Genomic DNA, 27,891 nt, shown 5'->3' with positions numbered 1-27,891 from the left:
AGTGCTTGAGCCAGTCCTGGTCAACTGTGACTGTATTTCAGGGTCCTCCCCTCCCCACTGGCTATAACTTGGAATTAGTCTTGTTGCTTATGTTGTGCTGGGGATGGGCCCTTGGTATCTGCCCACGCAGGCTTAGCTGTTCTCTCTAATCTCCATCTTTTGACTGGGACTCATTTTGAGCTCTTGAGTACATTTCAGTTATTGCTGAGGCTGGAGTCTTCTATCAACATCACATCAATTCAGCTCGACTTATCATTTGTTTAACTACCATTAACCCCATCTCATGGGTGGGGATTCCAAGTGATGGTCCAGTATTTAGTGTTTTTGTCTATTTTGTTTTATCAACCCACTGTCAGGTCTTTACTGGTCATTTATGGGCCACCTTTATTTTTTTAATTTGCCCATTAGCTGAGCCTCTTTCTGATGATATTTGGGGAAGTCTCTTTTCATAAATTGAATTGAACGACAGGACCTTACCTCCTGCTCAGGCCTTAAAGGCTAAATGCTTCCTCTCCCTCAGCCCTGGCAGTTAGAGTGTAGGCACATGCCCATAAGCAGCCAAGGAAATGCTCCTTCCTGGGGCTTTGAATTTGGAGCCAATGATACAGAGGATCAGGGAACAGGTAAGAATTCATTCCAGAGAGGGAGAGGTGATGGTACCCAATGAACCCTGAAATCAGAAGATGCACCCTTTGTAGCCATATAGGACCTTGGTTGAAGTTCTGGATACCCTCCCTCCATTCACTATTCCCACCCATTTTTGAGCTTGCTTCTCAGGCCTGCAATACCAAGTTCCTGAGTTAGTCCATGCCTTTTCATAAATCTGCTTATACTTTAGTTAGTCAAAGTTCATTTTAGTTGTTTGCCTCCAAGAACCCTGACTCCAAGAGTCCTACAGACCAACATGAATCATGATGCTGCCACCTGCTGGATTATTTGTTTAATGCCTGTACCTTGGTCTAGACCATGGCCTCCAGGGAGCTGGAACTATATTGTTCTTTGTAGTGAGCACTGTGATTTGCCACCCAGATCTCCCTTCAGTGAAGGACTCATTGCCCCAAGAGGACTGCTGGCAAAGTCTTTAGTCATCTACCTCTTCAGTGAGAGCCACCTTGCCCAATAGTCAGTGGGGCTACTTCAGTCCAACTGACTCCACAACCCCAAATCCTGCATCTGTCTGTCCCCTCCATAGGTGTTTATTTTTCATCTTTAACTCAAATGCGTATTTTTCTCATGAGAGCCTACTCAAGTGTGGGTCTTCATGAGATGGGTAGTGAGCTCCTGATAGGGAGACTTGGTGAACACAGTGTCTTTCCAGAGGTCAGGGATGAGATATTGTAGGTCTTGGAGATGGGTCAATGGTGGCCTTGGTAAAGTTGTCCAGTGCAGCCTCTGGCCAAGGTGTAGCAATCACTGATATGGGCCATCAGCAGCAACTTCTTGAGGACAAGGTCCAAAATGATGCCAATGCCTCTAGGGATGGGAATGAAATACACAAGCATAGGGCCTCAGCATCTGGTCACCTTGCAAGGGACAGTGTGGGGCTTGCCAATCTTGTTCCCCCAATACCACCATTGCCCAGGGATGCTGGAGAGCTTGGCCAGAGTGATGGCCCTGCCAATAATGGTGGCTACTTCCTTGAAGCAATTCACACCCAGATCCATTTGGCTATTGTAGTCCCTGATGCCTTGAAACTTGTCCACTGGCCAGGGTCTGTTTTCTTACAGGCATAATTTTTAAAACTTTGTTCTTGAGAGATGTCTCCAGGAAAAATTTAATGATCTCAGACTCTTTGATGGTCAGAGAGAAGAGATAGATCTCCTCCAGAGACATGATCTTCATATCCTTGAGTAAACAGCCCAGCTTGATGACATGGAGCCACTCTTTGTCCTTGGCCTTGCCTCCATGAGCTCTGTGGCCTTGGCCCTGTCCCTGATCCCAGCTTAGATTGGGCCCTGGACCCCCCTGCCAAAGCTTCCATGGAAGCCATGACAGGCTCCCATTCTGGGGGACCTATGGCTCCTGTTGTCCCTAGGGCTCCCAGGCCTACCACAGCACCAACATCGTCTGCTATTTGGTGTTTTCTCAAAATGAGGTGTTGATCTTAATAATCCTTCTGCATGCTAATCTCCATCTCAGAGTCTACTTCCAGATAAACCCAATCTGCAGCAAACTTCTTCATAACTGAATTGTCAGGACCTAGCTCAGTTTCTCACAAAGAGTCAGTGTGGAGATATATAGAAGGATAGATATGTAGGTTGATAGATGATAGATAGATAGATGGCAGTAGAGATTGGATTTCCATCTAATTTATATACATATTTATCAGACACATATAATTCCTTCTATAAATGGAGAGGTTACCCTTCTCTTGCCCAAGACAGCTCCCACCTTTGTTCTGGATCCCATCTCTCTTACCTCTTCCTGCTCCACTACAAATTATTCTTCTCTCTCCTCTTCAGGTTTCTTACATCTACCCAATCCTTAAACATGGGAGCCTCTCAATGCTTGGTCTCATGCCTTCTTCTCTTGGTGGTGTCAGTCACTTCCATAGATAGCAAACTCCAAAGACGGGCAAGTCTGTTTCTTTGTTATATTCCCAATACCTATCACAGTGCTCAGCCCTTAATCTCACTATATTTTAAATGGAGAAAGTTTATGTTAAGCCTCCCAGGTGACCTATTTTCCCCTTCTAGATTTTCTTCTTCTTAACACCCTTCTTCAGCCATCTTTTCCCCCATCCTTTCATTCTTCATTCACATTAAAGTGTAAGTGATTGAGAGGGCTAAAGTGCTATTTAACAGGTATGGACAATACAGATAAAAGATATAATGAATAATGATCATAACCATCATGATGTTAGCAATGCTCATTTTGTTTGGCTTTGCAAAGGAGATCTACCTACATCATCTCATTTGATGCATACAGTGTTACAAGACTATTCTCATTGTTTCTATTTTACAGATGATGAAAGAAGCATAACCTTTCTACCCCAAATTAAATAGCTAGTAAGTGGAGGATCAGGAGTCAGATTTGTATTTGTTTAATTCTAAATCCTATGCTCTAACTTTCACATCATGCTATTGAAGGCAGAACCTAGAATTTCAGGCACCATTGGTGGGCAGGTAGAGGAGGATTAGTCAGGTCCTAGCTTATTCCACTTCTCAGTAAGACCTTCTATGCTTACAAAATCTGAAACCTAGTTCCTTTCTGTGATCACTCTTGGAAGTAAAAAGTTCCCTCAGTATTGCTTTACAGCTCTCTAGCCTTTTCTTAAAGAATTCCTGGTCGGAATACAAGTATATCTTCATTTGGAGGGGATAAACTAAATTTTTAGTCTTTAGGGACAACGTTTATAATGGGATTCAAAGTGTCAAATAGGATAGAAAAAGCAAGAAAACCAAATAACACAGGATATAGAAGTACCACCTCTACTGATTTAAATTTGAAAATTTTCTATACTTCCACAAGGCGAATTGCCATAAAGAAGCTTTTTCCTTAAAATGGAAGAAAAAGAGAAAAACAAATCCTTCTTGAAAGAATCAAGTCACACACTGACAAGGGTCTATCCCCAGGCTTAAAAACCAATTTATTTCTCTTTTAATCATGATCTTCCCCACAAAACCCTTTAGAGTAGAATGCCAGTGGTGACTATGCTATACTTTTCATTTGGAAACAAACCTTCCTCTCCAGTTTTCCAGGTTTTTCTGTCTGACCATGTTCTTGGCACACTATTTGATCACAGCTCAGAGATTTTAACCTGCCTGAAAAATGCTGTGGATGGATTTTCCAGGAATGCTAACCTAGAGTTGGAGCAATGTTTAAACCTAGATTTGGAGCAATGTTTGATCCTAAGTAACAGTTTAATTTTTTTCCTTTTTGCCCACTGCCATGCATAAAACATACCTTAATAAGCTACAGTGCATGCGTGTGTGTGGTGTTTGCAGAACTGGAAAAGCAATTTCAACTTATTGTTGGTGGGTGGAGGAAAGTGCCTAAGTCTCTGGATGAAAGGTTTTTCCCTTGGTCTAATTATGCACAGATGTGATGGGCAGACTCGATTGATAATGTGGAAGAATTGGCAAAGTTTTAGCGAGAAAATGCAATAGTCAGTATAGACCCCTTTTGAGGTCTGGATAATACTTTTTAAACATCTGTGCTCCTTGCTTCCTTGTTCATCATGCTAAAATCACTCTTACCCATCTTTTTTATTTTTATTTTTTTATTTTTTATTTTTGTCTTGTTTTAATTAATTTAGAGTTAATATCTACCAAATGTTCACTGCATGCTACACACTTTAAGAAATACATGGATATAATTTTACCAAATCCTTATAACCCTACATGATGGGTATTAGTGCCATCTCCTTTTTACAGATGAGGATACTGAAGCATGTACTGGTCAAAGACATGTCCATTTGGAAAAGAAAATAAAGTAATTTATCCACAGTCCCAGGACAAGTAAGAAGCAAGACTGTGTTCAAATTCAGGAGTATGTGAGTTCAGAGACTCTACTTTTAACCATTAAACCAAACAAGCTCTAAAGGCTTGCTTGCTGAGGAGAACTTTCCAAACTGTCTCCAGATCCATGATTTCTGGTAGTGCTTAGTAGGGGCCTGTGTGCTTTCCAAATGTGGGGTAAAACTTTGTGAACTGGAGAGCCAAAGAGATGGTGAGTTTAACAAACACAGACTTGACATCCCCCAGAATGGTGTTGCTGGCTAAAGGCCATCATGCTTATTAGCAATGGAGACAAGAGACAAGAATCTGCTTTATTGAAAAGAGTTTCATGACATATGATGAACTGTATCTGTCGCCTCTTACTCTTGAGAAAAGCAAATGCCAGGTGACAGAACATGAGTGAATGCAATGCAAAATCTGGTGTGGTGCCTACCACAGCTGTTCTAATACCTTCTGTATGTATCCTTATCAGGAAAAGCCATATTGGTCTTTTGATCAGGCACAGTTTGAGTTTTTATTTCTTCTTTGCTTCCTCTGAGTCAGGCACTTTCTTTAAAGGACTTTAGAATATGCCAGAGTTTTCTCAGCAAAATGTTAAGCAATATAATCTCAACATTTTTAAAAGATCTGTCCTATACACATGGTAGGTACCATTTAGGATGTTTTTGGTTGCACTTGGGAAAATGAACATGAATTAGTGTAATCAATAAAATAAATTTATTGGTTTACATAACTGTTCAGTCCAGTGTTAGCATATAATTCACAAGAGGTTTGATCCAGTGGCTCAATAATGGAATTAAAGCATTTGTTTCTTTTCATTCCTCTTTGCCTTCCAAGGGATTAACAAAATCATTAATAAAATCCCCTCTTGGTTAAGATGGTTGCTGGCAGCAACTGGGGCCAAATGTCTTCTTGTTTATATTCAGGAAGGAAAAGGGAATTTTCTCCCTACTATCAGACTGTCCTGTTTTGTCTTGATCAATTTAGGTCATGAGTTTATCGATGTATAACCACTGTTGTGTATGATTTAGATGAGACTGACCCCACCAGTTCCAAAATGTGTCCAGATTGGATTGGTATAGACCTCTTAGTATAGTCCCATCTCTTTTGCCGAAGTAAGTGGTTCAGAGTTTGGTATGTAACTCAGGTCGAAGCTGAGCTGGAGATGGCATTTTTCTACATTAGTGATTGTTTTGTGGTAGGGTGGGAGCAGGCAGAATGTTTACTGGGTAAGCAACTATACTGTCCACTTCAAGAGGCAAGACAAAAATAGTCATCTAATCCTAATTCCTTAGTTTTTAAAAGGTCCCTCCTATTCAAATTTGATCAATTTAATTTTCTTTACCTTCCCATTAACTCCATAGTCAGTGTTCTCCTGCTACACCTCTCTGTCCTTAATAGTTCCTAATCCTTTTCTACTCTATCAAAACAGTCTTGTTTTGGACCCCATTTTACTACTTTCACTAAGTTGGTTTTTGGTTAATTTAATGGAAGAGCAGCTCCCAAAGAATGTTCTGTAGAGAGCACTAATCTGGAGAGATACTCTTCCTCAGAACGGTGTAATGTTAGATGGTCTGTGACATTTCCCAAGTGGAACTCATAATGCACTTGGTATATTAAAAACTTTGCTGCAATTTAAAACGATAGTCACAAAAGGCATATTTAATTTTGGCATTGAGAGAATTGTTTGTATGAAGAAAATGAAACTACTTTGAACCAATCTAATCTTGTTTGCATGCTGGTTCTGCCCTTACTTGCAACATAGATAAGAATTTCTTAGTGCATGTTCCAAATAGCACTGAGGCAGGTAATGTAAGCCATAGACTCACCGTTTCTGGCTAAAAGGTCCTAGAAGCAGCTCGAGGTTTAGAGATGTGTCTTGTTTCCAAAAAAAGGCCACAACAGGTCCCATCCCATATACCACGTTAACTTTGCCACCCACTCCTCATCAAAGGGAGGAATTAAGTGTCCTACCCCCTTGAATCTAAGCATGTCCTGGGATGGCTTTGACCAAGACAATATAGTGGGAGTAACACTGGCTGTCCCAGATACAGCCCAGTGTGATGGCTGGGAGCTATGTACCCCAGAAAAACACATTTTAAACCATTCCTGTGAGTGTGAACCCTTTGTACTTTTGATGAGATTACTTCAGATAAAGGGGGCCCAACTCAATCAAGTTGGGTCTTAATCCTATTACTAGAATCCTATTACTGGAATGACAGAATGAAATTAAGGAAAGCCATGGAAAGCGAGAAGCTGAACGTCAATGGAACCTGGAAAAGAAGGGGGAGACCATGAGAAGCTGCCATGTGCATTGCCATGCATCAGAAGAACCCAGGACTGAGGATCACCAGCAGCCAGCCCCAGAACACCCATCTTTAGGAAGAAAGCATCTCTTGATGATGCCTTGATTTTGACTTTTCCTAGCCTCAGAACCATGAGCAAATAAATTCCCATTGTTTAAACCAACCCATTACATGGTATTTGTTTGAGCAGCCCAGAAAACTAAAACACTCCGTTTTACCTGGTCCGGCAGCTTTTCTTACTTGCTTCTTGGAACACTAGAATAAATATGGGAGAAATGTTACTTATTGGTGTGGGAGATTGAATTATGTATCCCAATTTAGACATGTTCTTATTCTTAATCTACATTCCTGGGTCTGAACTCATGGTAAATAGTACCTTTTTAAGATGTTATTCTTACTTAAGATATGACCCAGCTGAATGAGTGTGGGTCTTAATGTGAATTATTGGAGTCCTTTACAAGTAGAAAAAATTTAAACATACTGAGTGAAAGTGATGACTGGAAGCTGGAAGTCAATGGAACCTGGAAGAGAAAGGAAGAGATATCACCATGTGACAGGAAAGCCAAGAAACTCAAGGACCATCAGCAGCCACGTTAGAATGTGACAGACTTTGGGGAGAAAGCATTGCCTTGCTGATGCCTTGAATTCCCAGCCTCAAAAACCTTGAGCCTTTTAAGGGAAGGATGTGTGTCTTGGTCCCCTACCTGCCAGTGCCTGGTACATTGTAAATGCTCAGCAAATGAATGAAGTTAGCCCCTTCTGCTCTGCTTAGGTTTACATATTTGCCTAGTTTTACAACTCAATGAAAATTGTTCTAACAGTGTCCAATGTCAGCAAGATTCCAAAGCCATGAACTGAAATCAATGGTATCCCCATAACCAGACTAAAATCCTTTGGCTGCTATTGTTATGGACTGAATTGTGTTCCCCCCAAAACATGTTCAAGTCCTAATCCCCAGTTCTGTGAATACGACCTTTGGAAATAGGGTATTTGAAGTTGTTATTAGTTAAGATGAGGCCAAACTGAATTAGGATAGATCCTTATCTAATATGACTGGTGTCCTTTAAGAAGGGTAGAATTGGACACAGACAGGCAAAAAGGAGAGCAACATGTGATGACTGAGGCACAGATTGAAGCCCACGGATTTCCGGAAAACCACCAGAAGTTAGGAAGAAGCAAGGAAGGATGCTCCCTTACAGATTTCAGACTTCTAGCATCTAGTACTGTGGGATAGTAATTTTCCATTATTTAAACCATCTACTTTATGGAACTTCATTATGGAAACCCTAGGAAACTAAGACAATTATAATTTAAAATGATGGTTCTTTCCCCAAGCCTGGTAAAGGTAAAGTTAATGGCTAGAATTTTCTTTTTTGTAACTTTTTATATCATAATGTTTTCCTAAGTGATTGTTCCACTTATCTATACTGACATCTATAAGAAGTCAAATGCAGACTTTATGAAAGTACATAGTTCATTATTTTAATTGTGATTTATTAATAATTTTAAGGGTCCTAAAAAAAGAACCATGACTTTGGAATGAGCCATTACCTGCTATGAGAGATTGAGTGCCTCTGGGGCAGGAATAAGTTGTTTTTTTCTTGGTAAACTCAGGGCTATTTTGCATTACATGACAAATAGAAGGCAGTTTCAACCTGCTGATTAAATGGTCTTATTTTCAAAAGAGGCAGCCGAGTGGGGTTGGAGTCTTGCCAGAGCAGGCCGTCTTGGGGACTTGCAGGGCAGAGTGTGTACAGACGTCGATTTGGAGAGACTGACGGAGGTGGTGCTTGCTAAAGGTAGAATTGCAGGTTACAAGTACAGAGATTGGAAGCTCTGGGCCGGCGGGACCCTTCCCCCTGGGGCTGGTGGCCTCAGTGTTCCCTGAGAACTGTCAGTTGTGCAGGGGTGTTCTGGGTCCCATGGTCCCTAGATGTGCGGTCCCAGGTCTGTGTCCCCTGAGCCCCCATAGCCCGTGTTCCATGGACCTACATACCCTGGATCTGCAGTGTCCCGGACTTCCCTTTCCTGAGTCCAGTGCTCCCTGAGGGCCGGGATTGCCCTAGCCCTCCGGTTTTGGACTGATTCCGTGGGTGGGAGGGATTCAGTGGGGGGTGCAGCGGGGGGGCCTGGCTAATATGGATTCGATTTTCTGGCGTTTTGCCCCGCCCCTCCTCTTTTTTTCTTTTTTCTTTTCCTTTTTGCTTGGAGGAGCATACCAGCTGGCTTGGGGAGAGCCTGGGAAGAAAGGAAGAACCTGCTGAGAAAGCCCAATTCACCTAAATACCCTGGGATAGGAAACTTGGTCTGGGAGAAGGTGGAGTCAGAAAATCAGCTAGCCCTCTCATAGCACACCTAAAGGAGAGGGAGAAGAGGGACTGTAGGAGGTGCTTTCCAAGCTTTCAATAGCACACTTGGGATTTCTGGTGAGGTGTGGGTGCTTACTCTCTCTGAAAATTAAGAGTCATTGTTTTCTGTGTGGAGCTGGTTCAACAAGTACCCACTTGAATGTCCTATTGGACCTCTCAGGCAGCTTTCCCACTGCCCTGGGAGAGAGAGAAATGAGGAAGGGAGAAAGAGGGAATGCCAGATCCCTAAGCATTTTATTTAACTGCAAAGAGGATTCCTTGCTTGAAACTTTGTCTGGTATTTTGTTGGTTTGTGTTCTTGTTTTTCCTTCCTTTTTATTCTCCCAAGGCCATTTTTTCTTTCTTTTTTCTTTTTCTTTTTCCTGATTGCTTCCCCCTCCCTTTTGTCCCCCCTTTCTCCCCTTTTTCTTTCTTTCTTTCTCTTCTTTTTTGTTCTTTTTATATTAGGTGCAGCAGCGAGTGCTTCACATTTGCTGTATTGCCTCATCCTGCATTTCCTCTTTTCTGTGTGTATTGATTTTGGCCACCAACACTATTCACTTTCCTGTACATCTTTCTATCCTCCATCATTGATTGTTTCTCTTACATTACACCTCCCTTTGTTTGCTCCCCTATTTTTCTGACTTTTTATTTCTAATACTTTTGTTCTGTTTTCTGTCTTATATTCACTCTTTATATTATTGCCCTTTCTTTTCTCTTTCCCTCTCTTCTGAACATGATAGCCTTTTAATTCACTCTATATTCCTCCCCATATTCAGTTTAATGTCTCATTATATGTACACTACTTTTCTTACTGTTACAACTCTACATACCTTATATGAGTCTAATATCCATTCTCCTAGATCTCACATGGTTCCTCTGTTAATATTTACTATCAATACTACTATTATTCATTTTCTTTTCTTACTCCTTTTGCTTTCACTGGCCCTAATATTTTCCTTCAAGTGAACTTAGCCAACAACAAGGAAATAGAATAAGAAGAACAAAGTGACAAAGAGAAAACTTAACACACATGCAAAAACAATAACTAATTAAACCCCAAAGTAGACAAAGAAGCTAAGCAACTGATTAAATCTGTCAAGATAAAATGATGACCAGACAGCAATAAAAAACTACAAACCAAATCAATAATCAGGAAAACATGCCCCAATCCAATGAAAAAACTAAAAACCAGTAAGAGGAGCAGAACATTGAACAAGTAATTAAAGTTCTTAAAACATGTATCAGGGATCTATTCAATGATGTGAAGGAAGAGATTAAGAATATGAAGAGAATACTTGGAGAGAATACAGAAGAAATTGCAATGATACACAAAAAGATAATGGATATGATGGTGATGAACAGCACAAGTCAAGAAATCAAAAATACACTCTCAGCAAATAACAGCAGACTTGAAGAGGGAGAGGAGAGAATTAGTGATGTGGAAGACAGTACATCTGAAATCAAATAGATAGTAGAACTGATCAATAAAAAGATAGATAAAATCCAGCATGGACTTAGTGACCTGAATGACAATGCAAAATGTGCAAACATGTGCATTATAGGCATCCCAGAAGGAGAAGAGAAGGGAAAGGGGACAGAAGGGGTGTTGGAGGAAATAATGACTGAAAACATTCTAAACCTATTGACGGAGATGAAATGTACATGTCCAGGAAGCACAATGCACCCCAAACACCATAAATCCCATCAGGCCCACCCCAAGACATATACTTGTCAAATTATCCATTGCTCAAGACAAAGAGAAAATACTAAAAGCAGCAAGAGAAAAGAGAACCATCATGTACAAAGGGAGCTCCATAAGATTAAGTGCTGATTTATCATCTGAAACCATGGAGGCAAGAAGGCAGTGGTATGACATAGTCAAAGTACTAAAAGAAAAAATTTCCAATGAAGAATACTCTATCCAGCAAAGTTAGCATTTAAAAATGATGGAGAGTTCAAAATATTCACAGATAAACAGAAACTAAGAGAGTATGCCAATAAGAATTCTGCCCTTCAAGAAATACTAAAGGGAGTTCTGCAGGAAGAAAGAAAAAAACAAGAGAGACAGAGTTGGAGGAGAGTGTAAGAGCACCTAAAAAGACAAAAAAACAGGAAAAGAAAATCAAACAAAATATGACGAACACAAATCCAAAGAAAATGTGGCTAATATAAGTAATTCCTTGAAGGTAATAACACCGAATGTCAATGGATTAAACTCACCTGCCAAGAGACTCAGACTGGAGGACTGGATAAGGAAATATGACCTATCCAAATGCTGTCTACAAGAAACACATCCTAGACCTAGGGATTCAAGGAGGTTGCAAGTGAATGGCTGGAAAACAATCTTACAGGCAAACAATAACCAAAAAAGGGCAGGAGTAACCATATTAATATCAGACAAAATAGACTTTAAATTCAAAACAATTGTGAGAGAGAAAGATGGACACTACATATTACTGAAAGGGATAATCTTTCAAGAAGAAAGAACAATCATAAACATTCATGCTCCTAACAAGGGTGCCTCCAAATACATGAGGCAAACACTGGAAAAACTAAATGAAGAAATAGATGCCTCTGCATTTATAGTGGGAAATTTAATACACCACTATCAACTTTGGACAGAACATTTCAAAAGAGAATGAATAAAGAAACAAAGACTTTGAACAATATATTAGAGGAGCTGGACCTAATAGACATATACAGAACATTACACCCAAATACAGCAGGATATACATGGATCATTCTCTAAGATAGACCACATGCTAGGCCACAGAAAAAGTCTCAATGAATTCAGAAAAATCAAAATCATACAAAATAATTTTTCTGACCACAGTGGAATGAAGCTGGAAATCTGCAAGGTCCAGAGACCCAGATTTGGCACCAAGATTTGGAAGTTAAACAACAGACTCTTAGAAAAAAAGTGGCCAAGGAGGAAATCTCAAAAGAAATTAATAACTTCCTTGAAACTAATGAAAATGATAACACAACATGTCCAAACTTATGGGATACAGCAAAAACAGTACTGAGAGGGAAATTTATAGCCATAAATTCATACATCAAAAAAGAAGAAAGAGCTAAAATTGAAGAACTAACTGCACTAAGAACCAACTAACACTTGGAGGAATTAGTAAAAAAAAAAAACAAACTAACCCCAAAGGAAGATGAAAGAAAGAAACAACAAAGATCAGAGCAGAACTAAATGAAATAGAAAATAAGAAAGCACTTGAAAAAATAAATAAAACCAAGAGCTGGTACTTTGAGAAGATCGATAAAATTGACCCTTAGCTGGACCAACAAAGAAAAAAGAGAGAAGATGCAAATACACAAAATAAGAAATGAGAAAGGAGATATCACCACTGACCCCACAGAAAAAAAGACTATTATAAGAGGATAATTTGAAAAACTCTATTCCAACAATAACAACAATTTCGAGGAAATGGACAAATTCCTAGAAACACATAAGCAGCCTACATTGACAAAAGAGGAAATTGACAGTCTCAACAAGTCAATCACAAATAAAGAGATAGAATCAGTCATTAAAAACCTCCCAACTAGGAAAAACCCTGGGCCAGATGGCTTCACAGGTGAATTCTACCGAACATTCCAGAAAGAATTAACACCAATCTTAAACTCTTCCAAAAAATTGAAACAGAAGGAACATTGCCTAACTATGATGCCAACATTACTCTAGTACCAAAGCCAAACAAAGACACCACAAGAAAGGAAAATTACAGACCAAATCTCTCTAATGAACTTAGATGCGAAAATCCTCAACAAAATACTTGCTAATCGTATTCAACAACACATTAAACAAATTATACATCATGACCAAGTGGGATTCATTCCTGGTATGCAAGGATGGTTCAACATAAGAAAATCAATTAATGTAATACACCATATAAACAGATTGAAGGAAAAAAAAAACCACATGATCATATCTATAGATGCTTAAAAAGCATCTGACAAAAATACAGCACCCTTTCTTGATAAAAACACTGCAAAAGATTGGAATAGAAGGAAACTTTCTGAATATGATAAAGAGTATATATGAAAAACCCACAGCTAACATCATTTACAATGGTGAAATCCTAAAATCTTTCCCTCTAAGATCAGGAACAAGACAAAGATGCTCATTATCACCCCTTCTATTTAACATAGTCTTAGAAGTACTTGCTCAAGCACTGAGGCAAGAACCAGACATAAAAGGCATCCAAATTGGAAAGGAAAAAGTCAAAATTTCACTATTTGCAGATGATATGATTCTATACATAGAAAACCCTGAGACATCTACAACAAACCTTCTAGAACTTACAAATGAGTTCAGTAAAGTCACAATTACAAGATCAATGTGCAAAAATCGGTAGCATTTCTGTACACCAATAATGAGCAATCTGAGGAGGAAATCAGGAATCAAATACCATTCACGATAGTAAATTAAAAAATCAAATACCTAGGAATAAAATTAACTAAAAATGTAAAAGACTTATACACTGAAAACTACACAACATTGTTCAAGGAAATCAAAGAAGACCTAAATAAATGGAAGAATATTCCCTGTTCATGGATAGGAAGACTAAATATTATTAAGATGTCTATCCTACCAAAACTGATCTACAGATTCAATGCAATCCCAATAAAAATCAACACAGTATTCTTTAATGAACTAGAGAAACTAACTATGCAGGTTATTTGGAAAGGAAAGAGGTCCCAAACAGCCAAAGACATATTGAAAAAGAAAAATGAAATTGGAGGAATCACACTACCTGACTTCAAAACATACTACAAAGCTACAGTAGTGAAAATGACATGGTATTGGCACAAGGATAGACACACTGATCATTGGAACCAAATTGAGAGTTCTGATATAGATCCTCATATATACAGCCATATGGATCAAAGACCTAAGTGTAAGAGTCAAGACCATAAATACCTTGGAAAACAATATAGGGAAGCATCTACAGGACCTCGTAATAGGAAACAGCTTCATGAACTTCATGCCAAAAGCATGAGCAGCAAAAGAACAAATAGATAAATGGGACTTTCTCAAAATTAAAGTCTTCTGCACCTCAAAGGAGTTTGTCAAGAAAGTAAAAAAAGAGCCTTCCCAATGGGAGAAAATATTTGGTAACCATACATCTGATAGGAGACTTATATCATGTATATATAAAGAACTCCTATATCTTGAAAATAAAAAGACAAACAGCCCATTTAAAAAACGGGAAAAAGCTTTGAATAGACACCTCTCTGAAGAAGATATACAAATGGCTAAAAAACACATGAAAAAATGCTCGAAATCACTAGCTATTAGGGAAAGGCAAATCAAAACAACAATGAGATACCATCTTACTCCCATAAGACGGGCAGCTATCAAAAATCAGAAGACTACAATTGTTGGAGAGGATGTGGACAATGAGAAACTCATCCACTTCTGGTGGGAATGCAGAAGGATTCAGTCACTCTGGAGGACAGTTTGACAGTTTCTCAAAAAACTGGCTATAGATTTGCCATATGACCCAGCAATTCCACTGCTGGGTATACACACCCAGTACAACTGAAAGCAAGGACACAAATTGATATATGCACATCACTGTTCATCACAGCATTATTCACTATTGCCAAAAGTTGGAATCAACCCAAATGCCCATCAACAGATTAATGGATAAATAAAATGTGGTATATACGTACAATGGAATACTACTCAGCTATAAGAACAAATATAGTACAAACACATGTGATAACATGGATGAATCTTGAGAATCTTATGTTGAGTGAAACAACCCAGGCATTGAAGGACAAATACTACATGACCTCTCTGATATGAAACAAGTAAAACAAACTGTCTCAGAGAGCTAGAGACTGGATGATAAACCGAAAGGAAGCTGCAGGATAGTGGAAGGTTGCAAGCTGACACCTACATGGGTGAAATCTATGATAAGTATTTGTACAGAGAAGGGATAAAATGGGGGCATAGGGATAACTTTGGATAGGGCTTTGTGGGCTTGAGGGGGGCTAGGGATGGGAGGATAGGTCAGATGGCCCAAGAAATTGGTGGGAAGGGGGGGGGAACATTTGAACATAGGAGATTGTCAGGTATGTGGTTGAAATTATAATTTAGAGAAAACACTTTAGAAAATATAATACAGAAGGTTACCTGTTTAAGATGCTTAAGGGGGGGGGGCATCTGACACAGGGCAAGCTTCTAAGGAGTGTGTGAGTGCTCATTTTGTCATAGTAGGTTATATCATTGGGTGGAGACCGATACAATGAGAGTGAAGGTATACCCACATCCTGGGGAGGACTAATGATCTCAAATAGAGGGAATTGTATCTCTCAAGAGAATTGGTGGCTCCCAATGGGTTAGGGCAGTCAAGTATGTCAAGCCCTGAACATTGTTGCAAGTATCTCTGAATATGGTCCTTCAAGTAATGAAGATTAACTGTTGTGGTGGACCCTGAGGGGAGGGGGAATGAGGTGTTGAATAGATGGAATCAATGAAACTGTGGAGCAATAGAGGTGTTCCGCAAGATAATGCAATGATGGATATAGGACATGTTAAATTATACCAAAAATGTATAAAAGTGTATATCTAAAATGCAAACCATAATGTAAAACATACGATAACTAAAAATTTAGAAAATTGTATAGTCGAAAATATAAACCATAATGTAAACTGAAATGGAACCATGTTTGAAAGCTATTGTTTCAATATCTGTACATCAGCTGCAGCAAATATAATATGAACATGTAAAAAGATCATTGCTGGGGAAGGGACAAAGTATTTGATGTTGGATATGTGGGAGTACTGTATATTATATATGTGAATTACTGTGATCTAAAACTTATATGAAGACATTATATTGGGCTTCAAATTTCGGGGAGTTCTGGATCACAGAGTGTTTCAACAATGGCAATGGAGGGATACTGGTATGGGATACCAGTGACAGGTGATATATGGCTGACAGGGAGCTGTACAGAACATATGTCCAGGGTGCATGGTAATGATTGGATATACTCATAGTGGCAACAATTAAAAACCACAGCAGGGGGGGTACTGGGTTCCTGGCCAGTGGTGCTCTGTCGTGGTCCCTAGGGGAGCAGCGACAGTCTCCCAGGTACAGCGGCGGGGACCAGGAGGGAGTGAGGGTTCAACAGTGAGCCCCTGATGCTAATGACTATGTTTGTGAGCTGATAAACCTAAAATAAGAACAAGGCCTAGAGCAACATTGTGCCTGGGAATTTCCTCCTGTCAGCCTTCATGTTACTCAAATGTGGCCAGTCTCGAAGCCAAACTCAGCATGTAAATGCAATGCCTTCCCTCCAGCATGGGACATGACGCCCGGGGATGAGCCTCCCTGGCAAAGAGGGACCACTATCAACTACCAACTGATGATGCAACTGGAAAATGACCTTATACGGAAGGTTCAATGCGGATCAGCAGAATATCCATGTCTACATAAAATAACATGACTTTAAAATGCTGTTTGACCTAAAGTAAGGGGGAAATGGAAAGGAGAAATGAGTTTATATGGCTACGAGTTTCTAAAAAAGAGTCTGGAGGCTGGCAGAAGGTTTGCCCTCATGCACAACTGAGCAGAGTCAGAGAGACAGATAAAGCAGATACAACCCCCAGATATTGGTTCCTTTGAGGGCTAAAGAGACCCACGGGAGTTATGGTCATGGCCGATGGGGTTAACTACCAGGGCAGATGGCCCCTCTTTGGAAATGGTGTTTATGTGTGATGAATCTGGACTCAGATGGGATCTCCCTTCATAAGACTTTCATGCTAATGTGCTGGAGGTGCAGTTAATGTTGGGGTTTAAGATATATTTAGGGGATTTGAATCTCTGGACTGACAATGTGATAGCCAGGTCCTGAGCCTCAACAGACTCCAGCACCTACAATCTGATTTATTGGACTTACCACACTCAGCTAAGATGGAGTTGAAGAAGGACAATCACCACACCATGGAGCCTAGAGTGATTACAACTGAAAATGGGAGGATTGCATCCAGCATCCATGTGGAATCTGAGCCTCCTCTTGACATAGAGGTGCAATGGACACAACCAATCCAATGTCCACATAGAAGAGGTGGCATTGGATTGGGAAAAGTGGACATGGTGGACGATGGGTATGGGGAAAGGCAGGAAGAGATGAGAGGTGGAGGCGTCTTTGGGACATGGAGCTGCCCTGGATGGTGCCTCAGAGGTAATCACCGGACATTGTAAATCCTCACAGGGCCCACTGGATGGAATGGAGGAGAGTATGGGCCATGATGTGGACCATTGGCTATGAGGTGCAGAGGTGCCCAAAGATGTACTTACCAAATCCAATGGATGTGTCATGATGATGGGAATGAGTGTTGTTGGGGGGGGAGAGGAGGGGTGGGGGGGTGGGGTTGAATGGGACCTCACATATATATATATTTTTAATGTAATATTATTACAAAGTCAATAAAAAAAACTGTAAAAAAAATAAATAAAACTTATATGAAGACAAACTTAATAATTAGAAAAAAAAGGATGTAGACACTAAGGAAGAAATGGAAGAAATTGCCTTTCCACTGTACATACAGGGCAACACCTATAGCAGTGATGAAAGGCAAAATGTCAAAAACAAAGCTTTTTTCATTCTTTTCATTTTTTGATACCTCAATTTATTTTTCCTTTATTTAATTTTTCTAAATTACTATGTATTGTAAATCTAACCTTTAAACTCATCACTATATTCCATTTTACTAGTAATGGAACATGGCAATATATTAGGCTTCCTTTTTAAAGAAATTTTGGACTACAGAGAGGTTCAACTATGGCAGGGAGGAACACTAATGTGGGGTGTTATTGACAGTGGGCACATGGTTGGGAGAGAGTTCTCCAGGGCATGTATATAGGGTAAATAAAAATGTTTTCATAGTGGTTTCTGTTAAAAACGACAACTGAGAGAGTGCTGAGTTCCTAGCCAGGGGAGCTCTATCACATTCCCCAATGGAACAGCAACAATCCCCCAAGTGCAATGTCAAAGATCAATAAAGATGGATGGTTTAACAATGAGCCCTTGATACTGATGGCTCCAATTATGAGCCTGCATGCCTGAAATATGAACTATGCCTAGAGATGTAGGGTGCCTAAGTGTTACCTCCTGAGAGCCTCCATATTGTTCAAATGTGGCCATTCTCTAAGCCAAACTCAGCATGTAAATGCATTACCTTCCCCCCAGCATGGGACTTGACTCCCAGGGATGAGCCTCCCTGGTGCCAAGGGATCACTACCAAGCATGAGCTGATGATGTAACTAGAAAGAGACCTTGAATAAAAGGGTCATCTCAGACCAGCAGAATATCTCAGCCTACATGTAATATCAGGTGTTAAAAATGCTTTTTGACCTTGAATAAAAGGGGGAAATGGAAAGGACAAATGAGCTTATATGGCTATGAGTCTCCAAAAAAGAGTTGGGAGGTCATCAGAGGGGTAATGCTTATGGATGCCTCAGTAGGGTACCAGAGACAGCCAAAGTAGATAGAAACCCAGGTACTGGTTCTCCTGAGGGCTATGGAGACCCACAGGTCTTAGCAGATGGCTCTGGACTTCAGGGCCATGTCAGTTGGCCCTACTTTGGAATTTGTGTTCCTGAGTGTGATGGAGTTGGACTCAGATATGACTTTTCTACACATGCCTCTTCTGTTACTTTTACTGGACCTGTGGTTGGTGTTTGGGTTGGTGTATACTCAGGAGACCTGAATCTCTGGACTGTCCATGTGACAACCAGGTCCTGAGCCTAAGCAGACTTGCAACTTCTACCCTCTGGTTTATTGGACTTAACCTGACCAACTAACAGGGAAGTGAAGAAGATCAACCACCACACCAGGGAGCCAAGAGTGCCTACAACTGCAAGCAGGAGAATTGCATCCATCATCCATGTGACATCTAAGCCCCCTCTTGATGTAGAAGGGAACGGGACTTAACCATCCCAGGGTCCACAGGATGGAGGAATAGCGTACAGATTAGAGTGGACTTACTGGTGTTCTGCTAGGGAACTATTGTGATTAGTAAGGAAAGAAACTGTAATATTGATGTGGAGAAAGTGGCCACGGTAGCTGCTGAGGGTAGGAAGAGGGAAGAAGAGATATGATGTGGGTGCATTTTCAGGATTTGGAGTTGTCCTGGGTGGTGCTACAGGGAAGATTCTGGACATTGTGTGTCCTGCCATGGCCCACTGGGTGGAATGGGGGAGAGTGTAGCTTACAATGTAGACCACTGTCCATGTGGTGCAGCAGTGCTCCAAAATGTATTCACCAGGTGCAGGGAGTGTGCCATGATGATGGAAGAGGTTGTTGATGTGGGAGGAGTGGGGTGGGGGGTAGGGGATATATGGGCACCTCATAATTTTTGAATGTAACGTTTAAAAGAAAAGAAAAAAGAAAAAAAAAAGAAGCTATTAGAATATCAGAGTATCAGTAGAATACTGATATTCTACTATAGAACTATTGTGACTAGTAATGGAAGAAATTGCAGCATTGATGTGGAGAAAGTGGCCACGGTAGTTGCTGAGAGCAGTGAAAGGGAAGAAGAGATGTGATGTGGGGGCATTTGTCCTAAATGATATTGCAGGGATAGATGCTGGACATTATGTATCCTGCCATAACCCACTGAATGGATTGGGGGAGAGTATAAACTACAATGTAAACTATTATCCATGTGATGCAGCAGTGTTCCAAAATATATTCACCAAATGCAACGAATGTGTCACAATGATGAAAGAGGTTGTTGATGTGGAGGGTTGGGGGGGGTATGTGGGAACCTCTTATGTATTTTTTTTTATCCCTCCCTCCCCCCCCCCCCCCCCGTTGTCTGCTCTCTGTGTCCATTCACTGTGTGTTCTTCTGTGACCGCTTCTGTCCTTATCAGCGGCACTGGGAATCTGTGTTTCTTTTTGTTGCGTCATCTTGTTTTGTCAGCTCTCCGTGTGTGCAGCACCATTCTTGGGCAGGCTGCACTTTCTTTCGTGCTGGGCAGCTCTACTTACAGGGTGCACTCCTTGTGCATGGGGCTCCCCTACACAAGGGACACCCCAGTGTGGCACGGTACTCCTTGCACTCCTTGCGCGCATCAGCGCAGTGCGTGCGCCAGGTCCACATGGGTCAAGGAGGCCCGGGGGTTTGAACTGCGGACCTCCCATGTGGTAGGCGGACGCCCTATCCATTGGGCCAAGTCTGTTTCCCTCTTATGTTTTTTAATGTAACGTTTTGTGTGATCTATTAACTTTTTAAAAAGATAACTAAAAAAAAAATTAAACAAGAAAATAAAAAATAAAATGGTCACATTTTCAAGTAAATCTAGAATGATTCCTTGGAAAGAAATTGTTTTTAAATATGCTACAACTGTAATTACATATGTATTAGTAGATTGGGTAATATTAATTACAGTCCCATCTGTATTTCTTTCAAGATGTTTTGGATGATGAGGAATCACAAACATCCCACGAGAAAAGAGAATTCTTTTCCCTTGTATTAGGACTTTAAAAATATCAAGCATTTGCATGTGTATTTTCTAATTTGATCTGTAAAATCCTATTAGACAAGCATTATCATCCACATTCTTTCAATAAGAAAATTAACACTAGGAAAGGCCAAGTCGTTAAAGACAGGCTTGTTGGGCTTGGAGTTAAGACCATTGGAGCCTGATGACCTGGCTTAGAATCCTGGCTGCTTCCATCCGTGCAAGCTTCATCAGGCCACTTAGCTTCTCTGCAGCACAGAGAAGCCTCATCTACAAGTGGGGATAGTAATAGTACTCCATAGGAAACATATGTTAAACCTCTTTAAACTGGGCCAGGCACTTTAAGCCCCTTAGCAAAATGTTAACTAACTGTATTATTGCCCAAAGTCCCCCTGCTAGGCGACAGAATAGGACTCCAGCCCATTTCTTCTGATTCCAAATAAGTGTTTCCCACTACAACACAAACCTCCCAGCAATTCTCTATTGCATATCTACAACCCTATACAATTTTCTTGTGATTGCACATATGAAATGCTTGATGCCAGTTTTAATGTGAATTTTGATCTTTATCCTATAACCATGAGGGGTAGATCGAGTATGTGTGATCATCTCCATTTTTCAGAAGAGAAATTATGGTTCAGACGAGTAGAAGGATTTGATCAAAGCAACTCCAACACAGCTCTTTTCTCACCATGTCACCTGCTTCCTCACCCCTTTCTTTTTACAAGATTTTTGTTTTTGAGTTGTAAATTACCTTACCATCTGTTTTGGTGAGTTTTGCTGCAAATATGATGGTGGCAGGTTACTAGCAAGACAGGTTAATTTATTTGAAGGAAGACTCCTGTGGAGGAGCTTGGGAAAGAATCCTTTGAAAGCCAAAGGAGCTGCCATGTTATCTAATTAAATTTCAGATTTTAAAATACAGATATAGCTTTAATGATACTTTAGGGACATTTTGTTCTCACTGTATTGACTTTGTTTCTGACACAAATGACCTGAAACCCAGAGAAAGATGGAAGAATATGAATTTGAGTCATGGACATCAATGTCAGAGTGTAGGATGAATGTGAAAAATTCATGTTAAACCATTTACCTACCCTTAGTAGAGTCTAGAGCTATAAAAGACATAAGCTAGGCAAGGCCATTAGTAGAGGGCAGGCATAGAACTGTAAGAATTGAAGGCTTTAGGATTTGATAGTTTCACCACACCATGTCTCAGAGTAGCAAACAAAGGTGCTGGCTTCTAAATGCTTGGTGGCAAATGTGACATGAGTCTCTGCTCAGATCTGGGATAAGTAGACAGGGCTAGGATTTCTGAGGTGGTTGCAATTTCAGTTCATTGGCTGTTGCTATTGTTAATTGACATTCCCACAATTTTGTGTGTGTGACTGTAGGCAAGTCACATAACCTCTCTGGGCTTCAATATCCTCACTGTAAAATTTAGGTAATGTTGGTAACTATCTCATCGGATTATTGTGAGGATTACTGAAACATTGTAGTGGTAGGCTTAGCCTGGTGCTTGGTGGGTGGAAATCAATCAATGGAGCATTGCCAATGAAAGTATTACACGGTTATTGTTTACAGGGTGTTAGGACAATGCTCCTCTCCAGGTGGAGTCAGGTTCTTCTAGTTTAAAGGTTTTGGTGAGAAAGTATTCATTCAGGAGAACTTCCACCTGTTGTTGGAAATGTGGCACTTCTACCTGTTGTTGGGAATGTGAAGCTCCTCCTGTGGTTAGAAATATAGAGGTCCCATCTGTTTTGGGGAACTAGGAACTCATGCCTCTTCATTGCAGGAAATTATAGTTACCTTTGAGATATAATTAAAATAAAAGTGGTTCCAAAGAAATTGTTCCAGATTTGTCTACTAGGGGTCTGCCAATGTTTGGATTGGGCTCTAAAATCTAGAGAGATTGATTTTTAAATTCTCCAGAAGGTCAACTAAGTTAGCCTTACTGTTTAAATAACCTTAGAAAATTTACCTAATCTTTCTGAGTCTCAATTTACTTATCTATAAAATGGGGGTACGGTGCCTTCCACATAGATGTAGGCAGATTATATGGGATCACATATTCAAAGCACCTAGTGTAGTACCTGGTAGAAGGTGCTCAATAAACATTAGTTTCCTTTTTCCCCTGTACCTATCTCCAGACGCTGTGAAAGTTCATCTTTAATGACTCACAGTGGCCTGTCCCCTTCTCAGGTACCACTGGAGCCAATGACTAACTGCTATGTATGTATAATGGCTCTAATGTGTGATACTTTGAGGTGAAATTTATGTCCCAGAGGCCCTCTGTTTGTCAGGCTAAGACTAGACCTTACCTAGGCATTCATGCTTGGCCCCTTCCTGCATCCTTCACTTCCTTACAGGTTCTTCCTGAAGAGCATTCCCTCTATGAATCACATGCACCCTCAATTCCTCCTTCTAGGGAAGCAGACCCAAGACACATATCAAAGGACCCAAGCTAAAATAATTCTCATCAAAGTTTCTGGACAATAATTCCTACAGAAACTGGTTAAATGCCTCTTGCTATTTTGGGTCAACTCAGACCTCTTCCATTCTGACATGGTCCCCAAAACTTGCCTGATTACCAGGGACCCTCTCCTCAAAGAAAGCCAATTATATTTATTTAGAGGATGGGCCTCTGCAGGGTTGATCTTCCTGTGCCCCTCAGATGATATCTTATCTCTACCTTTCTACAGACTGTTAGGAAAATGAAAGTTCTTTAGGGCTCAAAAAGGTTGTATGAGATTTCTCAAGGTGGAATAGTCTGGTTTTGAAATTGGTAGGCAGCTAGAAGCAAAAATTGTTCAAAATACAACTGATTGATACATTTAAAACAGATTTTTCTTTCTTTTTTCCTTGGTTTCTCCTAAAGCTACATCGGAAGAATGGTAACTTGAAGGGGAATGAAGTCCTCTGTAAGAAAATATCGGATTTAGAAGCTGTTTCCTGTCATTTGAAATGTGTTTTACAGATTCAGAAGGAAAAAGTTTGGACTTAATCATAATTGTGTGATTTGTCAGCAGAAATCTCTAGGGAGTAGCTGGGGATGGTGAAGCATAACCTTAAATGATTATGTGCAAAGACTGTTCTCATCAGGTAGCTTCAAAAGAGAGAACAAGCTGACTAAAAGGGTGGTCATGGTAAGAAAACGGTATTGGGTATGAGTGGTGTGTAAAGATTTGGAACAGTTATTGTGGAAATTTAATAAAGAATTGGCCATGTATGATGCTGGTTTCCTAGGGTTGCTGTAAAAAAGCACTGCAAACTGGGTGGCTTACAAGAACAGAAATTTATACTCTCACAGTTCTCTACACTGGAAGTCCAATATCAAGATGTCATCAGGGTCATGCTCCCTCTTCCTTCCCTGCCATCTCCTAGCTTCTGGTGGCTTCCAGCTACCCTCGGCAATCTTTGGCTAGAAGCTGCATCTCTCCAATCTCTGCCTCCATTTTCACACAGCTTTCTTTCCTGTGCTTATCTCTGTGTGTCTGTCCTTTTCACTAGTTGTTGGAATTAAGTTTCACCCTAATCCAGCATAACCTCATTTTACCTTAACTAACCACATCTGCAAATTCCTATTTCCAAATAATGAGGTTCCCAATGGATATGAATTGGGAAGAGGGCATTATTCAACAGAAGAATATAAGGATTGGCAACATGCAGTCAAGGACAAGTAGTGATCTGGTGGTAGGAATGTGGGATGAGCCAAATGCGTTCATTCTCTCATATGCACATTCAACAATATTAGGTGTTAGGTGCCTTGTAGGTACTGGATACACAGAGATTGGTAAGACCCCTCAGAGAGGTTTCCACCTTCCTCTACAGTCAAAGACTGACTTTGAGCAATGGAGCCCAGGAACACCTTGGCCTCAGATTTAATAAGAAAGAGAAGTGGAAAGTTAAGGGAATAGGGATTCCAGGATTTCAGTGAGAGGCAAGGTTAGGAGACCAAGGGGATGCAAAAGGACAGGGATGTAGCCGCTGAGGGCTATAGAGTGAGTATAGAAAAGAAAGATGACAAGATAGGAAGTTAAAGAGAGAGAGGATGGCTTCACAATTTACTACACTGCATGTAGATAATTAAAGTTTAGGTGGTCCCTCTTATTGCCGTATTTAAGTTTTTCTAAACTTTTTAACTCCTCATCCCATTCATACCTAATTTTGTTAATGCTCATCAACTTCACCCCCTTCCCTGCCCAATGAAGATTACTTTATCCAGTCAATCTGGTTCCTAAGCTTTTTTTATTTTTTAAAGCATAGTTAGGAAAATAAAAAGAGAGGGAGACAGGACAGAAGGGGAGGGAGGAAATGGAAAAGAGTCATTCTCCAGGCTCTCCTTTATTGTGGAGACTCTAAGAAATAGACAAGGCAGAGAACAAAACCAAAAAGAAAATATAAGTGAAGCCAGACCAACCTACATATTAAAGAACTGAGAAAGACACATGAAAGAGAAAATCTGGCAAAATAGCAGAGAGAATGAGAGAGAAAGAGACATCTGGAACTACCAGGAGCATTCTATATAGTTAAAGGATAGGAAAATACCAAAGAAGAAGAAAAAAAGGGGATTTTAAAAAGTTTTCCCTTGTATTATTGGTTAAATTTTCTCTGGCAGATGAAAGTGACACATTGAACTATTGTGGGAATGATTTTGATAACTATTGCTTTAACTGCTACATTTTGTTTATACTGGGTCATACTAAACTTTGAGATTTATTCAGGTTACAAAAATTCCATCATTGACTATAACTTCAAATTGATCCACTGAGGTAAATATTGGTTATAATCATCCCTCAATTTATATAAGATGAAAGTCTGGATTGGAGCTAGTAATTGATTTGTCTCGTGTCACAATATTAGTGAGTGATTACTAATTAGACTCATGGGTTGAACTCAAATTCGTTAGATTCACAGACTGAGTTTTCTGCTGCCTGAAAATGTAACACCTCCAAATGAGAATTTAGTTCAAGGGACAGGCTTGTATATGGGTGACTACAATGGGCTGGCATGCAGCTCATAGAAGTTAGGAAAAATTGACAACTGTTAAGCCTGCAATGTGTAGATAGTGATATCTTGGCAATGATGGCAGATACTGGGGCAAAAAAGAAAATCATGAACCATCTTCATAGGGCAATTATGCATTTATATCACATTTTCATCACTTACAAAAAATATTTATTCTTTAATGGAAATAAGGTCCTGGGGTCCTCTAGATGCTCAAAAGGAAGAGAATGGTTCAGGAAGTTGGCATGATTTACCAACTGTGAGAATGTTAGGCAATGGTGGGAAAATAGCAGGGGGACATTTTTCTACTCCATGATAAAAGATAGGGAGGGTAGGGAAGTGAATGGGAGAAAGAGACATTTGCTGTTTTTCTACAGGGCAGGACTTGGGATAATTTCTATGAATTTTCTTAACTTTCTGTGATGGGATTACATTACTTTTTACATTTAAAAATATATTTAAAATGAAAGCTACTACATGGTTCCAGAGGAAGTTTAAGTCTTGACTCTATTTACTAACTTTAAGACCCTTGGCAAGTTACCTAACTGTTGACAGCCTTGATCTCTAAGACTTATGACACTATCACTCTATGAAGTTCATTGTGAGGAGTTATTATCCTATTTAGATAATAGATGTAAAAAGGACTTTGAGCTGTAAAACAAGACTTATGATGATATCTCCTTACTAAGGTCATTATAAGAAGTTTTTGATTATCTTATTTATATAGGTGATGAGGACTTTAAGAACTAAAAACCAATCTACACATATTAGTTTTTACTGACAATGAGATAAATTTTGGGTTCATATTTTTTAAATATATATTATAAATATACAAAACATTTTTAAATACACATTTTTATAAACTTTAGTTTTAGAGCAGTTTTAAATTCACAGAAAAATTGTACAGAATGCACAAGAGGTCCCCTAGACACCCCCCATTGTTTTCCCTATTATTTACATCTTGCATTAGTGTGATACATTTGTTAAAATTGATAAACCAATATTCATACATTATTAGTAACTGAAATCCATAGTTTACAACAAGGTTCACTCTTTGTATATACAGTTCTGTGGGTTTTGACAAAGCCATAATGCAATGTATCCATGATTACAGTATCATATAGAATATTTTATTGACCTAAAATGCCCTGATCTTCATCTATTCATCCGTTTCCACTACCCCATCCCATCCCAACCTGCGGCAACCATCCATGTTTTTATTTTGCTGTTCCACAATATCATATAGTTGGAATCATACACTATATAGCCTTTTTAGACAGGCTACTTTCACTTAGAAATATGTATTTAAGTTTCCCCTAACTTTTTGTGTGTGTGGCTGGACAACTCATTCTTTTTACTGCTGAACTATCCATTTTATGGATGTACCACTGTTTGTTTATCCATCCACCTATGGGAGGACATCTTTGTTGCTTCCAATTTCTCAAAATTATGAATAAGCTGCTAACAACATTCATATGCAGGTTTTTGTGTGGACATGAGTTTTCAATTCCTTTGGGTAAATATCCAGGAGTGTAATTGCTGGATCATACAGTAAGCCTATGTTTAGCTTTGTAAGAAATTTATAAACTGTCTTCCAAAGGGGCTGTACCATATTGCATGCCATATTTTTCATAATTCATAATTCTCATATTCTGTTAAATATACAATATTCTCCTAAATTGATATATCCTAGTTTATTTATGATGTGAAATTAAGTGACTGGCCCTATGTCACCCAGGAAATATTGGCACCAGGTTATGAGCATAGTTCACTCTGACTCCAAAGTTTATGATAATTAATACAATATTGATTAGAAATGGAAATAACCCTGTTATGGTTATTCAAAGTCTCTGTCTCTGAACCATAAACAAAAATAATGAATGAAAGGTAACTCTGTGAGGATAGCATATAAATCTAAAATTGTGAGAGTTCTCAGTGAAAGAAGGAAATTATGTGTGTGTGTGTATGAGTTGGGTGTGGGGAAGAATAAAAAATATAAAAATAACTTCTGCCTGGAGCAGCTGACTAAGGACAGATGAAAAGGAGAAGTACTCATTTTGAAGTCAAGGCTTCAGTGCAGTTGTGGCTCAAGGTTTAGAGAGTCTCGCCTTAGGCAAATAAGGGAGATGCTGGCTTGCTAACACCAGAACTGGTCCAGAGAGCCAAGTGCTCACCTGGACCATACCGCCAGTGGGGAGCAACGCCTTTGCAATAACATTTGCTCCCCTGCAGCTGTTACTCTGTTATTCTTAGGAGTTTTTTCCTCTCAGAAAGCC

General features: G+C 39.8%; 1 pseudogene; it reads right to left on the bottom strand.

Moving 5' to 3' along the window:
* Positions 1-1,245: 1,245 nt before the first annotated feature.
* On the bottom strand, positions 1,246-27,798 carry LOC101428769 (small ribosomal subunit protein uS5 pseudogene; annotated as a pseudogene).
* Between the last annotated feature and the right edge of the window lie 93 nt (positions 27,799-27,891).

Source organism: Dasypus novemcinctus, chromosome 14 (genome assembly GCF_030445035.2).
Source record: "Dasypus novemcinctus isolate mDasNov1 chromosome 14, mDasNov1.1.hap2, whole genome shotgun sequence".
NCBI lineage: Eukaryota > Metazoa > Chordata > Mammalia > Cingulata > Dasypodidae > Dasypus > Dasypus novemcinctus.
Note: the sequence above shows the minus strand (reverse complement) of the source record. Positions and strands in the feature narration are given on the sequence as shown.